This window comes from Mytilus edulis, chromosome 2 (genome assembly GCF_963676685.1).
Source record: "Mytilus edulis chromosome 2, xbMytEdul2.2, whole genome shotgun sequence".
In the NCBI taxonomy this organism is placed as follows: domain Eukaryota; kingdom Metazoa; phylum Mollusca; class Bivalvia; order Mytilida; family Mytilidae; genus Mytilus; species Mytilus edulis.
The window spans coordinates 79,968,028-79,983,446 of record NC_092345.1 but is presented as its reverse complement, the minus strand read 5'-3'; the positions used below and the strand labels follow the sequence as shown (position 1 = coordinate 79,983,446).

Genomic DNA, 15,419 nt, shown 5'->3' with positions numbered 1-15,419 from the left:
AGATCTTAAAGATTTAAAAAAATACTGAAAAATCTATAATATTTACTATTTCCATAAACCTCATCATAATGTTTGAGGAATATTGTTCTTATTTCAGATGATAATACATGAAGGTGGGTACTTGATATATTGATAAAAAGCTGAACAAAATATTAAAAAAAAAATCTCGACTGAACTTTACCTTACTCAGCAGGATCTAATAATTTCCATAAAATCAACATGCATTTTTTTTTTAATGCAATACCAATATATCAAATTTAAATTTAATTGATTTCCTCCCACATGCAGTAAAAGGCTTAAATCAAATATAATGTGGTTAAATTTTAATGGCTTTCATAAAGAACTAAAAACACTCCTCAAGATTGTATTTCCAAATAAACCAGAATGAATAAATCAGGATCCTATGTACCGGGAATTCCTTATTTTATTCTTCAGGCCAGGAATATTACATGGAAAGTCCAGGAAATTCTACCTCTATTCCTATTGGTTACATTACATAGACATGAGAACTTTTTAATTTATATATTGTTCAATTTTCAATATTGCTTATTCCAAAGATACTGCAAGCCAAGATCTTTTCAAACTTACAAACTTAATAGGTGTGATTCCTAAGTCTGATTCCTGCACATTATTTGAACACTGAAAACCGTGGATAACTAGTACTACTGGCTATAACATGGCAGGTTTTTAGGTAGAAGATTCCTGTACATTATTTGAACACTGAAAACCGTGGATAACTAGCACTACTGGCTATAACATGGCAGGTTTTTAGGTAGAAGGGTACAAAGAAAGAAACACAACATTTGGCAGGAAAACTTGGAGTCTAGTTAATTACATTTGGTAGTCACACACAAACGGAATAAAACGGAACAAAACAACTGGGGAATAGAAACGATACATTATGCTATCATTGTTTCTTTGTTTGGGGTTTACCTATATCTAGGTGGCTATACAGTTAACATATATCAATTAATTTGTATCTCATTGTTTGGGTTCATTGTACCTCCACCCACAACCTCTTTGTCTCTGTCTAAACTTTCACACCTTCATTATTCCTTCACACCTCCTCAGTGCATTGAGCAAAGTTCTGTTGTACTAGTTTTCACCTGAGTTAATTGCAATAATATGACAAATAAGAACTGAGCATTTTAAAACCTATCAAGACTGATATGTGTACAGGGTCGGAAAATTCATCACAGCAGTGTTATATATAAAGACTTTTATTGGTTATATTAAAATGTAAGAATGGCAGATGTTTTTGTTTCCCCTGAATGTGTAAAATGAAATAAAACGTATGAAATATTTAAGATTTTTAGCATGGTTTCAGAAAGTCTTTAAAAGTAATAATAAAATATCCTAAACTTCTCAGCTTAAATCAAACGTGGAATTGATGCAAAAGTGATTTTTAGAAGGAAACATGTTCCATTGTAGGAATAAAAACATCAATAGAAGCATTTTTTAACCATGTCCCTATTCAAATGCATTGATTTTCCAAAAAAGGGGGGGGGAGTAAATTAAATTGGAGATGTGGTATGGTTGTAAAGAGACAACTATCCAACAATGCCCAAATAAAGTGAATTTATTGTTTATCTTGTTTAGGGGTTATTTTCCGAAAGAAATATTGATGTTTTATTGACCTACCACAGGTGGTTCCCCATAAACCAACCTAATCACAAACTAATACATGTAAAATAAGCAAAAGTTTCAAAGTTTCAAAAGTTTCAAAAAGCTTCAAAGTTTCATGACTGAGGGAGCAGGGCCAAATAATCTCTATGGAAATGAGATGTGCCAATGCTAATGCAACTGCATACCAAATATGATTGACCTACCACTTGTGTTTCACCACAACTTGTGTTAAACTAGACCTAATCAATATATTGTTTACGTTGCTGCTGCCGCTAACAACACCGTATACTGCATATGTATGGTTCGCTTTTTGACATTGTCAAGGCGAGACAAAAATCCTTGAATATATGTTTTTATGTTATTATTGAATGTATTGCATGCATCAATTCAGACATATATAAAGTTTATTTTTGTCTTGTAATGAACAAGACTTTTCCTGAGTTTTAATTTAAAGTCATTCACTGTCACATCATTACCATAAAATCTTTATGAATGGTAAAAACAAGAGCTTAATGGGTCACTGAAACTGTAACAACAAATTATTTTTAATTATTTCATACTTCGTCAAAGTCAAGTATCCAAAACAAACCTGTCTGAAATCATAAAGTCAATCACCCCTGAAATCAAATATGTTTTCTTGTCAAACCTGTCCTAAATATCACAAATATCATTAACTGCTCTGTAATGACATTAAAAATTAAGATACCCAAAAGTCTACAAATCAATATAACTATCTCCCTATTATCAACCATTACAACATTATTCTCTAACAGGCTAAATCAAATCAAACCCCATGTCCCCCTTCATTAGCCCTCGTTACAAACCATAAGATACTGAATCAAATCGAACCCCACATTCCCCCTCACTAGCACTCATTACAAACTACAACATGGTGAATTAAATCAAACCACATATACCCTCCCCCCTTTCACTAGCCCTCATTATAAATCATAACATACTGTATCAAATCAAACCACACATCCCCTGACTTCACTAACACTCAACATACTGAATCAAATCAAACCACATATACATATACCCCCCCCCCTTCTCACTATCCCTCATTATAAATCATAACATACTGTATCAAATCAAACCACACATCCCCTGACATCACTAACACTCATTACAAACTACAACATACTGAATCAAATCAAACCACATACACCCCCCCCCCCCCAACTAGCTCTCCTCAGAAACCATAACATACTGTATCAAATCAAACCCCACATCACCCCTCGTTACAAACCATAACATACTGAATCAAATCAAACCATATATACCCCCCCCCCCCCCCCAACTAGCCTTCCTCAGAAACCATAACATACTGTATCAAATCAAACCCAACATCACCTCTTCACTAGCCCTCATTACAAACCATAAAATACTGAATCAAATCAAACCACATATACCCCCCCCCCCCCCCCAACTAGCTCTCCTCAGAAACCATAACATACTGTATCAAATCAAACCCCACATCACCCCCTCACTAGCCCTCGTTACAAACCATAATATATTGAATCAATTCAAACCCCAACCCCCTTCATAAGCCCTCTTTACAAACTAACATACTGAATCAAATCTAACCCCACACCCCCTTCATTAGCCCTCGTTACAAACCATTAGTTCTGCCACTATATATTTCAGTCAAATGATAATAAAATGCTTTTAAACTGTACAAATAACTGAAGGACCAAAAATATCATGATCAAGCATGCCTGAAAAATAATGTATTAAAGCCTGGGTTTTCCCTATTTATGATCATGTTACGAGTGTGTACATTATGTAATCCATTGCTGTAAAGTGATTCTCTCTTTACATACATTCATTTATATCTATATATACACACACACAAATCTAAATCAATTCTACTTAAGGTTATTTCTATCTGAAAAAAAAACTCCATTACCTTTTAAAGTATGGTTGATGGATAACATCCCATTGATACTGATTGTGAGATAATCAATCTGATGCATCCGTCCATTATCATCATACAAAGAACAAGTGATGTTAACAAGAAGACAACATCCTTATGATTCTTAACACTTTAACATTGGATAATAATTACCTTGATTTCATTCACTTTTGTTGCACAGATCAATAAAGAAGAAAACAACCGTATATATATATATTTCATTCATTTCTACATAAAACTTGTGTCTAATCTTTCAAGACATTACTGGAAATTTAACAAAGACTTATCCAATTATTTCAAATATAGACATAATTACAGAATCGCTAGCGTAGATTGACAATAATGTCCTTGAACTTCATTTAATAGTTCAGTTTTTAACTCTAGATTAAAGGTAGTTGTGAGCTATTGTCTCAATTGTTGTTGGTCATTGTCATAAAATTATTAGATCAGAACTATGTCAAAAACTGCAGGATGCCGACAATGGAAAGTTCAGCAAGTGTTTAGCTGTTATGGAAAGTGAATACAGTTTTAAACTAGACACACAATCCCAGTTTCATTATGAGCTAGAAACAAAATTATTCAAATTGGATAGAACCCAAAACATCTAACTGACATGTATACCTTGCAAGAATCCCATGTACCAAATATAGACTATTCATAATAGTTATCACTGATAAAATGTGAGAAATTCATGTGACAAAAAATCCTGTAGATTCATTAAAAAAATGTATTTTCAAGCCAACCAATTTTTCTGTATTGAGAAAAAAATGGTATTATAGAGGATATCTAAATTAAAGGTTTGGCCAAAGTTTGCATATAAATAAAATTTAATGTGTACTTCATTGAACATCATGGTTTACTTGTACCCTAGTAATCCATCAGAATTTGTATCCCACAAATAAGTTTGATTTTCCAGTATATAATATTTCAAAACGGTCTCTGAACCATGAAAATGAGGTTATTGATCATTGACAACTTTGTAACATAAGTTTTCTGTATACTAGATATGAAACATCAAGTTTTTCTGACTTTAGAAATATAAAGGTTTATACAAAAAGTTAATGCACTGGATAAGCATACCTATCTTTCAATTTACAAGTGAGACAAAATGTAACTTCTGGACTCTTCGGTCCCTTATATATCCCTATTAATTCACTAACATACAAGGGCTTCCAATGTAGCAATGATCCTTCTATTTACAACCCTTCTATCTCTGTAAGCTGTTCCCCCTTAATTTACAAACATACCAGTACTACCCATGTAGCAATGACCCTTCTATTTACAACCCTTCTATCTCTGTAATCTGTTCCCCCTTTATTTACAAACATACCAGTACTACCCATGTAGCAATGATCCTTCTATTTACAACCCTTCTATCTCTGTAAGCTGTTCCCCCTTTATTTACAAACATACCAGTACTACCCATGTAGCAATGATCCTTCTATTTACAACCCTTCTATCTCTGTAAGCTGTACCCCCTTAATTTACAAACATACCAGTACTACCCATGTAGCAATGATCCTTCTATTTACAACCCTTCTATCCCTGTAAGCTGTACCCCCTTAATTTACAAACATACCAGTACTACCCATGTAGCAATGATCCTTCTATTTACAACCCTTCTATCCCTGTAAGCTGTACCCCCTTAATTTACAAACATACCAGTACTACCCATGTAGCAATGATCCTTCTATTTACAACCCTTCTATCCCTGTAAGCTGTACCCCCTTAATTTACAAACATACCAGTACTACCCATGTAGCAATGATCCTTCTATTTACAACCCTTCTATCCCTGTAAGCTGTACCCCCTTAATTTACAAACATACCAGAAATACCCATGTAGCAATGATTCTTCTATTTACAACCCTTCTATCCCTGTAAGCTGTATCCCCTTTATTTACAAACATACCAGTGCTGCTCATGTAGCAATGATCCTTCTATTTACAACCCTTCTATCCCTGTAAGCTGTACCCCTTAATTTACAAACATACCAGTGCTACCCATGTAGCAATGATCCTTCTATTTACAACCCTTCTATCCCTGTAAGCTGTACCCCCTTAATTTACAACCATACCAGTGCTACTCATGTAGCAATGACCCTTCTGACTATTTACAACCCTTCTATCCCTGTTAGCTTTCCCGACTATTTACAACCATACCAGTACTACCCATGTAGCAATGATCTTTCTACTTACAAGCCTTCTATCCCTGTAAGCTGTACCCCATTATTTACAAACATACTAGTGCTACTCATGTAGCAATGATCTTTATATTTTATAACCATCAGTACTGTCTCTAGTTACTGATGCCCCCTAAATAAACAGCCACACCATTACTGCCACTATTAGGAATGCTCCCCCCTTATATTTACCGGTTGATCAAGATGACATGTCATTCTGTTTGACCTAAGTCAACTAATCCTTTCTTATTTTGGTATCAATCCCCTCAATTATACTTTTCAATGGATCAAAATAACACCACTCAATAAACCAAAGCAGGTAATGTATTGATAAAATTTTCACTAGTATAAATGTTAAATAATCATTGTATTCATCTCCACATGAGAACATTTGAGTGTATTTAAATTCTAATTTTAGCCCATTCAAGCGTTTACATCTTCAATAATAGGAATTTATTTTTGCGCATCGAATATCGCAGTCTTTCAACTCATTACACAACTGCCCTTGGACCTATTATATGCCATTGAAATTCTTCTACAAAAGATATATTCAAACTTGATCTCAGTCTATTCAATAGGATGAAACGCTACAAGGCTTTTTGTAATAAGATATTTAATAATATTACAAAAGAAGTCAAAAAGCAGGGGAAATATATCTATAAATGTCGGACAGGTACCCTATTTATTGTGAGGTTAAAAAAGGGGGACAGTAGTGTTTATAGTTGGTCTGCTGGCTGTTATAAAGAACATCTAGTTTTAATTCTATTGAAGCTTCCTTTTCAAATAAAGGAACAGCATTCACATGTCCCAGCCACATTGTGTAGTTCAGGGACACCTAACTTACACAACAAGTGTTATGTAATGCAGTACAATTTATCTCTTCAATCAAACTTTTATGAATTATGCTAAATTCCCCAATAATAGGGCATAACAAACTTTACATATAATAATGAGAGCAATTATAAGGCAATTTTAATACAATCAACCTTCCAAAAACTCATTCAAAATAATAATCTTGCATATCTATAGTATGAATATATAAATGATATTATTTCAAAGTGCTGCAATACCAAAATTTATTAATTGACTACTGTCTGGACTGATTCAAAATATTAACAATTAATTAAATCATATCTAAAGCAATTTGTACATCAATTATATAATTTCCAGAAGGCTGCAACTCAATACTATTTTATTGGCACTACTTATTGAACTGTATATGGAAATTTAGGACAGGAGCATATAATCCTCTCTCTCTCTAGGACAGGAGCATATAATCCTCTCTATCTCTAGGACAGGAGCATATAATCCTCTCTATCTCTAGGACAGGAGCATATAATCCTTTTTCTCTAGGACAGGAGCATATAATCCTCTCTCTCTAGGACAGGAGCATATAATCCTCTCTCTCTCTAGGACAGGAGCATATAATCCTTTCTCTCTCCAGGACAGGAGCATATAATCCTCTCTATCTCTAGGACAGGAGCATATAATCCTTTTTCTCTAGGACAGGAGCATATAATCCTCTCTCTCTAGGACAGGAGCATATAATCCTCTCTCTCTCTAGGACAGGAGCATATAATCCTCTCTATCTCTAGGACAGGAGCATATAATCCTTTTTCTCTAGGACAGGAGCATATAATCCTCTCTCTCTAGGACAGGAGCATATAATCCTTTTTCTAGGACAGGACATTATAATCCTCTCTAGGACAGGAGCATATAATCCTCTCTCAAGGACAGGAGCATATAATCCTCTCTCTCTAGGACAGGAGCATATAATCCTTTTTCTAGGACAGGACATTATAATCCTCTCTAGGACAGGAGCATATAATCCTCTCTCAAGGACAGGAGCATATAATTCTCTCTTTAGGACAGGAGCATATAATCCTCTCTCTAGGATCATATAATTCTCTCTCTAGGACAGGAGCATATAATCCTCTCTCTAGGATAGGAGAATATAATCCTCTCTCTCTAGGACAGGAGCATATAATCCTCTCTCTAGAACAGGATATTATCACTCTCTAGGGCAGGAGCATATAATCCTCTCTTTAGGACAGGATATTATCACTCTCTAGGGCAGGAGCATATAACTTTTTTTAGGATACAAGCATAGGATTCTCTTACTAGGACAGACATGGTATTAGTTTTAACTACCTTGTGCCCAGCCCAACTTTTTTTTACAAGTCGGCTCTTGATAGTTTGTGTTGCTGTTGTATTGACCTTTTTTAATCTGTAATTCTTGTAACTTTAGATTACCCTAGTATTGTTTTTATTTTATATTCCAAAGCTAGTGGTATCTAGTATTATCGCTATTTTACGAAATTTTCCTTTGATCTTGCTGACTGATAATTTTTTTTCTCAGCGGAGTCGAGTGATATGAAAATTATCGCTAGAAACTAAGGATGCAAGTGCCTGTTGTCAGGAAATTAACACCGTCGTCATAGGTAAAATAGCGATAAACAGATTATCATTGGTCATCTCATCTCGATTGATTTTCACGCTTTTGCCGTACCGGCTCGAGCAAGAAAATCAAGCTCTAATGGAGATTTCTCATAGTACACACATTTAAATCAAAAGTATTAAAAACCATGAACTGGCATATCAAGTTGAAAAATAAGTTAAAAAAAACCCGAAAGAGATCAATGAAATTGAAAATTTGTATGTAGATGACTGCACCGTGTGTCCTGCAGACAGCTCAGTCATTTGCAGTTGTACAACAACCTGCTACATAATTAATGCTAACATGTTAAAGAATAAATGTCCAGCTGTTACTCATCAAAACATACAAACTGTTCAGAAATTATCATTAGGGAGTTTTATGAATGGGAATGAATTAGGCCCAAGAAAGGTTATTTTGTAGTGCATTTCTTTTAGACAAAAAAAAATAATTAAAAATACACCTGCTCTAATTTTTTTTACTGTACTACTGTGCTACTTATAGGACAAATTATATCTAAATCATAGAAAAGTCTATTGGCTCTTACTCAAAATATGGATAATTTCATGTTAAAGGGGTCTGTAATTCAGTTTGACTTAATTCATCCCTACTATTTTTGACATTTTCATACTGGATGAAAACACTTCTTTACCTAAAAATGCATGACCAAATTTTTTTTTTAAATGTAATTTTACCTCTCAACTTGATATTTTAGGCATAAATTCGGACGGTGCATGAATAAATTTGGCAAGTTATGCATTGTCCATTCGTAGACAACGTAAATCAAAGGACAATAACTGTCTCTCCAGACCTAATTAGATAGAAAGAATTAACCAATTTTAATCAATTTGGCATGAACTAAGGTTATGGAATTATAAGACAGTTAACCAAGTCTCATGGCAATAGAATATATATTAGAAACAATATAGTTATTCTTATATTTGAATTTTGGGTGTTTATTTTTTACTTTTAAATCAAACATTTTCATGTATCAAAATTTGGGCCTACAAAATTTAAATTATTCAAAAATGTCTTAAAAATGCCTTAATATATAATATGGCATGTATTAAAAGCAGATGAACACTCATTTGATGTATCAGATTTATAACAATTCTTAAAAAGTCAAATTTATAAGAGTCTGTTTTCAAATGGTCATTTTTATGCTAAGGTGACATGATACAAGAAGTCTGAGTACAAAAGGACTCTTGTATTCAACTTTTTTAGCAGACAGAAAAACGGTGTCCTTGGACCATGTGACTTGGAGAGTATTGGACCATGTGACTTGGAGAGTATTGGACCATGTGACTTGGACCATGTGACTTGGAAAGTATTGCAGTAATAAGAACTGGCTATATGATATCAGATACATATATCTGTAAACAAACTTTCCCTGACAACCCAATAATTAATCTCATATATTTTGCCTGTTCTTCAAAAGTGGCATTAATAAAATTCATGAAATATTTAGTTAATTTCAAATTATATACATCTGAAATAATACAGTGCTGGGGATTCATTTATTTTCATGGATATCAATTTTCATGGATTGCTGAAAACTTGCATTTTCATGGAAATATGATTTGGTGGTTTTTGACAATCACTGTTCACAAAGCCTGATAATATGTTATTCGTTGAACAGTTGAATTCATGGTTCACCTGTACCCCTGGAAACTTGGTATCCAACAAATAATAATGAATCCACAATAGCACATTCTTTGGTTGTTTTCTTGCTTTGCTTCAATACTTCATCCTATTGTTTCCTTCTCATGTCCCTCAAACATTTTAAAATAATCACACCTCTTTAGTAATTTGTATGAAATGACAATATACCTAAAATCTGGTTATTCCTGTGGACGACGCTGTGTCTGTGGACGCTGTGTCTGTGGACGCTGTGTCTGTGGACGCTGTGTCTGTACTCTGTGTCACAGGGTTAGTTGTAGTCAACATATCATTTCATCTGTCATCTAAAGATAGAAAGATAAGTTACACATCCATATTTGATACAGATGTTTTAGAGTTAACATGATTAAAAAAGTCAATATATTTACATATACCTATCAATAACAAATATATGTACTGGAATAATTGATTCATCATCTATAAACATAGAGTATTATTATAAAAACATAAGTATGACCATCTATGAACTATTTGAACTAAGCTATTGACAAAATGAAGGTGAATAAAAAAAAGTACAGGTTAAATCACTTGTCTGAAAACCAATATCAATTAATCAACTTGGAGGTGTATATACCTGCTACAATAATAGGAAGTAAATTTATTTTTTTAGCTTCTCTATTGGACACATAATTAGGACTTTTCTCATTGCTATTGGGCACATTTAAATCATAATAATAATAATAATAAACTGATAACTGTTGGGAATTATCAAACTATTATGCAATTTTTTTGTGGCCGCATTTGAATCCCTTAAGTTGAATTCAATCTATTAAAAATGTGTTCATGGGACAGAAATGCCCTGTTTATAAATATGCAAGAGTCAATAAACTTAATCAAACCTATTGACCTTTTTTATGCCATTTGTTTCTGCATATTGGGTGTTTGAGTGCAAAAAACACTAAATGTAGCAATTTTTCATTTATAATGGCGCATAACATAAGAGTGACGAAAGTGACACCACCCAAATTCAAACTTGATCTGTGATATTTGGTAATAAGCATTGTGTATAAGTTTCATAACATTTGGTAAACCAAACTAAAGTTAAAAGAACGGAAACAAACTTTGGGATGTAAGTACGTACGTACAGACAGACAATACACAAGCTGGGAGACAACAGCAATGAAGGACGGCTCTGATGTTGCTATATGAAACAATGTTCCTACTCTTTTGTAATCAAAAGAATTAAATGATTTCTACAGTGGTATGAAATCAGATGAAACATAATTAAACAAGAAAACATAAGTTTTTTGGGTGATTATCTTGTGGTTTGGTTGCTGTCTCATTAATATTTCCCCCATATTTCCTTTTCTTTGTATACAAAACAATACCAACTGTTTATTCGTACACATATTTTTTTTTGTGTCCCTTTCTTTTTTTGCCTTCATACCTTAAATTATAAAAGTTGTACTGATTTGCTGTTATTTACATTAATCCTTTATGCATAATGGATTACAGAAAGGTTATGTATGTACTTTTACGTAATTGTTTTAAACAGGAAGTACAATGAACTTTCACTTAATGATATTCATCACTTTAAAAAAATAAAATCATTAACCACATAATACTCTTTTCAGTCAATGCAGTATTCAAAATGTTAAATATCAATAAATAAAACTTTGTAGAAATTTTTCTCAACAGCAATCATTTTCATTGGTATTAAACAAGATCTCCTTTGGATCATTGTTTTTATTACAGCGGTACAGTTTAATCAATAAAGGTTATATTATACAAACACTTGTCTATTGTAGAATATCTTATATGGACTACAGATGTTTTTTGTTAGTGGATAAATTCCATCTCATCGAAGATTTTTTTTTTTTTTTAATATTGGACTCATATCCACAATTTAGTTTAAAACTTTAAATAACTATTGGTAAATTCTAACTTAACTGGTGTTAAGAAGGTCACCTAATTAAAGAGTGAACCAAAACATGACCTTACAAAAGGTCATTCACCTAATATATGTGGTTTCTTATATATAGACCATAAGAAAAAATCTTAACCACAGTTGTTCATGCATGAAATGATGTATGATGATTCCTCTACTTTAGAATGGACATTATTAACACCATAAACGATGTATCAAATGACAAAAGATCTTCTCAAAATTGTCATATTTTCTTATTTTAAAATGCTTCTTATAAACAGTTCAAGCTGCTTTAATCCAAATATACATTCCGGTAAATTGTTTGCAAAGGATGGACAATACAGACCAAAAATATATTCTCTCTCCACAACTTTGTTAAACAAAGGAATAACTAGTTTAACTAATCTAATTTATTCAGTACATAAAGTAATCAACGGATAAGATTGACTTTTCCTCAAAATAAGTTAAAAGTTGCACTTTGAGTACATAACAAATTAACTGGATTGTGCGGATCAACTTTACAGAGTAAACGCATTGCAAACTCTTATCATATGATTTTCAGTTAGAAATGAATAACAAATTTCAAAACAGTGATAATGTTTTATGATATTGTTTGGTTGCTGTCTCACTGACGTAAATACAAAATCTCCTTTTTCCTACTGCTCCTATGATTTAACACGTAATAGATAAATCTGTTGTACATCCACTTTATTTATCGTTCCACATTTTTAAATGTGTATAATTGATGAGATAATTGGACTTACATGTTTATTATGCTGACTGTAATGTCTGAAATCAAGTACAAATAGATCACAGAACTGACAACAAACGACAATATCAAACTACCTTGAGAAACAAATGTCATCATTTATTATTTATAACATCGCAGAAATATACACCAGATTAAATTTTATGAAATATATTTCAATTTTTGCAAGCTCATACATGTTAGTCAAAAAAGATTGTCTTTAATAATGCCTTAGGCCACACCAAATTAATTAATAGTTCTTTGAGATTTTACCCAAAAAAAATGGGGCGAGCGAGCGAAATTTAAATTTATATTTTTAAATTCTTCGCCTCAAATTTTGAAGAAATATGGAGCGAGTGATATTTTTTTTCTCTCAATTTTTATATCTTTTACCTAAAAGAAGCAACTGAATTTTCAACTCACTTAATTGAAAGGGGACATAATTTGATATAATTAAATTATCTCCCTTTTTATATGTATTTCAACTTTCTGCATTCTTTTTCATTTTGTGTTGTTGTTTGTATAATTAACACTGCACAAATATACACTTTTGAACATATTTTTTTATGCATGAACTTTATATGGCTATCTGCTTTTAATATGCACTGCTTTCATCTGTAGTATATGCACCTTCTGGTCCTTAGACACCCTCTGTAGTATGCTAGCTAGCTTCTTGTAACATAACTGCATGGTGTGTGTTTTGTGTTTATGCATATGGATCACTAACCAGTCAATCCAAGCACAGTGGAAACTGGGGGTTCTAGCTAGTGCTACTTTACAATTAAATATCAGAAAATAAATTACACCAAAACATACCAACATGGAAATACCTACATAACCTACATTTGATATTTTGATACTAGAATCATCGAAACTGTTCGACTTACTTATTTGTATGGTTTTAATATTAATAATCTCACTTTGTGCATCGCTACATCGTTCAATGGCTTCTTGATATAGTTCCCTGAATGTCCGACATTTTGTTTGTGTTGCCGTATTTTTTAATATGTATGCCTTGTTGTTATTTTTGTCTGAATGTTTCACCACAGAAACAATCAGCACGTTTTCCATCTTTGCAACTTTTTTGATCAGAATCAAAAATATGCTTGACAAATGACAAACACTGCATATTTTCAAACGCTTAATTGATAAAGAATTTTTTTTAATACCGGAATCGAGTTCGTCGAAAATGCGGATTTATTTTCGACTTGCAGGACTTTTATTTTTATTTTTATTTTTTGGTTTTGGCAGGTGAGGTGCGGGAAATTTATTTTTATTTTTTTATTTTTTAATTTCGGCAATTTAGGTGCGGGTTTTCCAAAGAACTACTAATTAATTTGGTGTGGCCTTATAAGAGAACTGCGATGGGCTGATAAGAAACTTAATTTCTATATTTCAACAAGATAGATCTATCTGTTAATATGGTTAATAACATAAGGACATTTGAAAATATCTATAAAATATGTGACTTTATACCTGGGTAGGTACAAACCATTCAATTATCTGTAATGTGTCATTACCTAAATTAGGTTTTTTCAAATTATAAACTCATATTATGTGTTTGAAAATGTGAAAATTTTGAGATAAATATCAATTACAGTCGATTGAATTGAGTGTGTAGGTAAAGGTTGTATCTTTGGTTAGCTTGCTTGCTAGCTGAACCGTGAAGTCCTAACAGTGACTTCATGGTCAAACTAGCAAACAAGCTAACCAAAGATATTACCTCTGTGAAGTCATAACAGTGACTTCATGGTTCAACTAGCAAACAAGCTAACCAAAGATATTACCTTTACTTACACACTCAATGCAATCTGCAGTAAGACAAAGTAACATACATGTACATGTATAACCCCTCCACATTTTATCTGTCCCATGTCAGAAGCCTGTAATTACGTGCTAGTCGTCTGTTGCTGTATGTCATCATTTTTGTTGATTGTTTTGTATATAAATCAAACAGCTTCTTTTTTCTCTAATTTGAACTGTTTTACATTTGTTATGGCAGTGAGATTTATTACCTGTATTGCTCATTGTTGAAGGCTTCTAGTTGCTCACTGTTATGTCATTTGGTCTAAGGTGTATGGTTGCAATCATATGACATCTCCTTATTTTTATAATAATTTGAACATTTCTAATGATGTTTTTTATGAGGTTGGATTGCCACTGATATAACTTATATACCTTTTAGATCAAACAACAAGTTGCAGGTCATATTAATGTCATTTTGTTAAATGTTTCCACATTTGGTAATTCACAAAATAAATATCTTTCACACACAAAATATGGCCTATAGTTGAAAAAAGTTTGGAAAGTTGTACTTTTTTACGATTTAAGGAACACCAGAATACATAGAGATATAACATTGGCAGTTTGGCACAAATAAATTTATTATTCATTATGATATTTAAACTGCTGCCTTTATAGATGTACCTGGAGCTTTTGGTATATGTTACAGCGGATTCCATTGAGTGTGTAGCTAAAGGTAATATCTTTGGTTAGCTTGCTTGTTAGCTGAACCGTGAAGTCATTATTAGGTCAGGTATACTACCCTCCTTTCGAAGTAGCATAGTCCAACAGACAGATCGATTGGTTTTCTGTCGGACTAGTCTATTCTTAAAGTAGGGTAGTTTACCTAACCTATCAATGAATTCACGGTCAGCTAACAAGCAAGCTAACCAAAAATATTATCTTTAGCTACACACTCAATGGAATCCGCTTTAAAGGGTGTCAAAGTAAAGCACTTTGCTTGTAATATTTACAGATATGTATATTTAATTATACCTCTTCTTGAACCGATCCAAAACTGTTTTCAGGGAGGTTTCACAAACTGGTTGGTATCTAATTCTTGTTTTCCATCAAATATTAGTATATGTTTGAAATCTCAATACTGAAAAAATAAAAAATTATTATATTACATTTCTGTCGTACAATTCAATTTGAATGTGTATTACATAACATTTAAAGGCTTCTA

The 15,419-nt window shown here is 32.7% G+C and overlaps 1 protein-coding gene across 6 annotated transcripts in view; it reads right to left on the bottom strand.

The window, feature by feature from the left end:
• LOC139513082 (uncharacterized) overlaps positions 1-15,419 on the bottom strand; it is a 68,562-nt gene that overhangs the window by 21,368 nt on the left and 31,775 nt on the right. For 2 of the 6 annotated variants that reach the window (XM_071301238.1, XM_071301239.1), the window contains exons 5-7: positions 15,230-15,335; positions 12,468-12,492; positions 9,987-10,120 (exon numbers count right to left, since the gene is read on the bottom strand). The gene's annotated coding sequence lies outside the window, so the exon portion shown is untranslated. The other 4 variants (XM_071301241.1, XM_071301240.1, XM_071301242.1 and 1 more) reach the window with 4 other exon arrangements.